The sequence below is a fragment of the Penaeus monodon genome, chromosome 11 (genome assembly GCF_015228065.2).
Source record: "Penaeus monodon isolate SGIC_2016 chromosome 11, NSTDA_Pmon_1, whole genome shotgun sequence".
Lineage (NCBI taxonomy): Eukaryota > Metazoa > Arthropoda > Malacostraca > Decapoda > Penaeidae > Penaeus > Penaeus monodon.
The window spans coordinates 25,521,421-25,526,420 of record NC_051396.1 but is presented as its reverse complement, the minus strand read 5'-3'; positions in this window follow the sequence as shown (position 1 = coordinate 25,526,420).

The following is a 5,000-nucleotide window of genomic DNA, read 5'->3' as shown; positions in this document are numbered from 1 at the left end:
GAGGGGCGACAGAAATGGGCAGACAGCAGACAGACAGGGGACTGACAAAACCCCGTTAAAACCCAAAAATAAAGGGGGCCCGGACACGCGCCGGCAAACCAATCTCTTCCGAGGAAAGGGTGAGGATTTACACGTTTGCCGTGGGGCCCAAGCGAAATCCCCGATGGGTGTGTAGCATCTTTCAAGGCCAAGTGGGCGCTGGGGAAAAGGGGCTCCCCGCCCTTTCGCTGGGGAAGGGGCCCAACGGCAGCGTTGCCTCGTGCGCTAAAGAGGGCCAAACTGTGCGCCCCCAAGGCGGGCCTGAAAAGGGGTGGTTTAAATGCCGCCTTCGAAAAGGGGCCGCCCAAAAGGCCCCCCCTGGGGGGAGCGGGGGGGGGCCCCCCTCCCCCTTTGGGGTTTTTGCCCCAACTCCCGCCCTCCCAATGACCCTTTTGCGGCTCGCGCAGTGGAGGGCCGCAAGGACCTGGGCACCAAGTCCCCCCTCCAGATCCCGGGGTCCGCCTGGCCCAGGCCCCCCAGGGGTGCAAACCCCCACGACATCGTTCACTGCGACCTCAAACCCGAAACGTAAACCCCCCCAGTTCGCCGAGGAAGGCCGCCTGAATCCCCCCACGTCCCTGACTACGGGTTTGCGTGGCCCGGGGGGGGCTCGCTCCCCGCAGGAGGACGGGAGAAACCCCCAAACCGGGGACGGGGGAATTTCTTCTACAAAAGGGACGGGGCCCCTTTCGCCAAAGGGTGCGACGTTTCAAGGGGCTCGGCTACCTGCTTTGAGCTCCTGGAGAAACCATGACGCCCCATTCCCCCCGCCCTCGACGAGCTCATCGCAAGGCCTTCGATCCCGAGCACGAGAAGCGACCGACGCTGCAGGAGGCGGAGGCCTTGCTGTCCGGCCTGCTAGCGAGCCTCAGCGAGACCGAGGCCGACGTCGAGGCCGAGGAGACCCGGGAGGCGCAGGAGGAGCGGCGCGAGGCGCGCAGCCTTCCGCTGCGACTCCCCGCGTCCTGCGGGCCTCCGTCGGCGCCTGCCTTCCTCTCGCTGCAGACGGAAGGAGGGAAGCAAGGGAACTGAAGAGAAATGACACTTCAGGACTGAAATTCATTCGCTCAGCTAGAAAAACAATAATAACAAAATATAAAAAAAGAAAAAAAGAAAAGAAAAAGGAAAAAAAGAAGAAAAAGTAAAAAAAAAATAAAAAAAGTAAAAAAATAAAAAAAATAAAAATCAACATATATATACATCTGATATAAAACACGACCGCGCGGGCGCGCGCGCGCGTGTGTGGTGTGTGTGTGTGAGTGTGTGTGTGTGTCGACGTCGGCCTCCTGTGTGCGTCCTCGTCTTCCTCGCGCCCTCTGCTTTCTACATCTCGTCCCTCTCCAATCCGTACAAGTCCATGGCCGCTGTAACAACGTATGTGTGTGTGTGTGTGTGTGTGTGTGTATGTGTGTGTATGTGTGTGTGTGTGTGTGTGTGTGTGTGTGTGTGTGTGTGTGTGTGTGTGTGTGTGTGTGTGCGTGTGCGTGTGTGTATGTGTATGTGTATGTGTGTGTGTGTGTATAAGATGTGGATAATTCTATTTCTGTTACAGGATGTGGATAATTCTATTTCTATTACCAGTGGACCACGTGGCTGTTTTCCACGTGGATCCAAATGTCACAAATAAGAACCACCCGCTCAGCGAGGGGCGGAGGTCACATTTTATATCTGACCTCGTTTGACCGAGAGTTCGTGCTAAGCAAACCACCGCACTAAGGTCAGCTCCGCCCTCTCTCCGGGCAGCTGACCGTGACCTCCCGCGGCCCTATAACCCGTATACTAAACATGTCGTGTTCTTATACTGCGTGGTGTCAACTCTCAGAAATAAAGAGTCAAGCCGAATACCAGTATCAATACCCCTGCAAGCCAATGTAATTGGGTTCTATACCCGTTATAGTGGAGGCAGCGAGGGCCGTTGCATCCTTTTGGCATGCAACACGAACACACCACCCCCGAAGAAAATCCGCTCGACCGCTTCAAGACATGGTAAGAAAAAAACCACGTAAGTACACGTTTGGGCCCCTTTCTTATTTCTTTTCCCTCCTTCTCCCATACATGTGTTAAGCCGTTGTTTTTTTGTTGGGTAAATAGGTGCTAAGCACAGCAAATGGAAACGTTCTCCACTATTATACCACCTCAGATCGCATTTCCGTGCGATCGAGTATGTGATCAATAAACATGAATATCGTTCGTTAGTTAAGTAATTAATATTTTCTCTCGTTTTTAGAGATTTATATTGTTTCATCTGCAACGAATTTAACGCGTTCGTGATTTTATCTTATAAACGAATACCATTTCATTTTATCTCGTTCCTAACCTCGCCCCCCGACCTGACTGTCCCTTTTCTTTCTTTTGCGGTCACTTTGGATTAGAAAAAGGTTATTTTCCTGTCTTGACCTGACCTCACTTTCTCTTTTCCCGGTGGGTAGCGGCGTGGGTAGGAAGCAAACATATCATTGTTACATTGCTTTTTGGTGACACGTTCTATCGCGCTAGAGCGAAGCATTAACAAATTGTATTATTTGGATATAGCGTAGGATCTTCCCCCATATCATAGTGCACAGGATTGCCCGATATTGCCCCGGGGTTGCGTAAACGCCTAATAGATCTGCGCTCCGTCGTTCGAGAGTAGGTGCAATAACCGAAGTTATTCGTTCGTTCGGCTCCCTTTGAGTCGGTGTGAACCCGCGGTTACGTCCGTTAATTAATTTGTAGGACTAGGTTTAAGCTAGATCATTATTCGCTTATTAATCACAACCTTTCTCACCCTCTAGAAGTCGCTTGCATGTTTTGGGTACCCCCCAAGCGTTTGTGTGATTCGTGAATTATATATCCTTCGGGAATTTTGCGAGCGCCCATTACAGATACGCAGAAGAGAGCAGGATATTATATTCCGAATTTAACGCGTTCGTGATTTTATCTTATCACGAATACCATTTCATTTTATCTCGTTCCTAACCCTCGCCCCCCGACCTGACTGTCCCTTTTCTTTCTTTTGCGGTCACTTTGGATTAGAAAAAGGTTATTTTTCCTGTCTTGGACCTAAACCTAAACTTTCTCTCTTTTCCCGGTGGGTAGCGGCGTGGGTAGGAAGCAAACATATCATTGTTACATTGCTTTTTGGTGACACGTTCTATCGGCGCTAGAGCGAAGCAGGTAACAAAATTGTATTATTTGGATATAGCGTAGGATCTTCCCCCATATCATAGTGCACAGGATTGCCCGATATTGCCCCGGGGTTGCGTAAACCGCCCTAATAGATCTGCGCTCCCGTCGTTCGAGAGGTAGGTGCAATAACCGAAGTTATTCGTTCTTTTCGGCTCCCTTTGAGTCGGTGTGCCCCGCGGTTTACGTCCGTTAATTAATGTAGGACTAGGGTTTAAGCTAGAATCATTATTCGCTTATTAATCACACCTTTCTCACCCTCTAGAAGTCGCTTGCATGTTTTGGGTACCCCCCAAGCGTTTGTGATCGTGAATTTATATCCTTCGGGAATTTTGCGAGCGCCCATTACAGATACGCAGAAGAGAGCAGGATATTATATTCCTGCTCGAGTCGCTTAAAGTCATATACGGCATTTGGGTATAGGATCCCCCGTTATTGAGTTTTATTGAAGTCTGACGTGCAAAGCTAGACATGTACCTCGGCAGTTCAGATTTCTGACCCCGAGAAGATTTGCTTGATAAAAATTTGGCGAATATTTTTTTTTTTATGTCACCATTCATTCATGCGTACATTCTGTCGCATATGTTGAATTCAATGTGGTAGTTGAAATAATCGTAAATAGCTAGCATTGCTAATTTACTTCAGTTTTGTTATAGTGAACGCTAATATTCGTGTTTATGATTCATTCTCTGTGTGAGGTCACTCTCGCTTCCCTCTCATTAACGATAGCTGTCACTCACACACGCATACACACACACATTCAGCTCACTCACACACACAGGATAAAAGACACTGACCCTTTTCATTGTCTTAGTGCCGGCGTAAAGATTTATCTCTTTAGCCCGCAATTTTGTCTGTCGCTGTCTGTGTACAAGTTACATCTATTTCTTATCTGTGTGACGACTATGGTTCAAATAGATCTTCGCGGATCGCCGATGTCGTTCCCTTATCTATTCTCATATCTATCAGAGATGGTTGGTAGTTCAAATAGGTCTATGCGGACCGCTACTGACATCTCCCTCTTCTATTTTCTTTTTTACCTTTGTGAAAATAAAACACAAAATGAAAAAAAAAGACGAAAATAAGTTAAAAACCAACATTAAAAACCGTAAATTGTTATGAATAGCCGGCTAGTGGTAACTACCACCCCATCTTCTCTGTTGCCTTTCTTTTTCTCTTACTCTGGCCCTTACGTGTATGATCTGGCTCCCCGACTTTATATTGCAGTCGGACCGACACGGCACCGAAGGAGGACCCTTAGGATGCTGTGAGAAGGACGTCATCGAAGATCGCCATAGGCCCACGGACCAAGATTTTCGTCAGAAAAGGTACCAGTCGCCCCAGAATGCTGTGCATAGGCGACGCCTGGCGGACGCCTGCAGATCCGGTCAACTCCAGGAGCTCGTAGCGCAGGTATAAGCCGCCCCGAGATGCCGCCCCTGCCCCGACGCCCGTAGATCCGAACGAAGATTACGAGGACGTGTGGACGCGAGAAGGACATGGACGAGATCTGTGAGGACGTGTGGACGAGGACGCCGCAGAGTTAGGCCTGGGCCAGGACTACGAGGAGGTCAAGACGAATCTGAAGTCAAGGAGGACCTTTGCGAGACTTTCGAGGACGTATGAACGAGGACGGACAGTTACACAGAGGACCAGGAGGATTAGGACGACAGGGACGAGAAGCCACGAAAAGGCACCAGGACGACGCACGAGAAGGAGACGACCAGCCAAGTTAGGTCACCCTTGAAGGCGCCTCGAGGGCGAGGCGCGAGTAGGTGGCCGAGCAATATAGATGT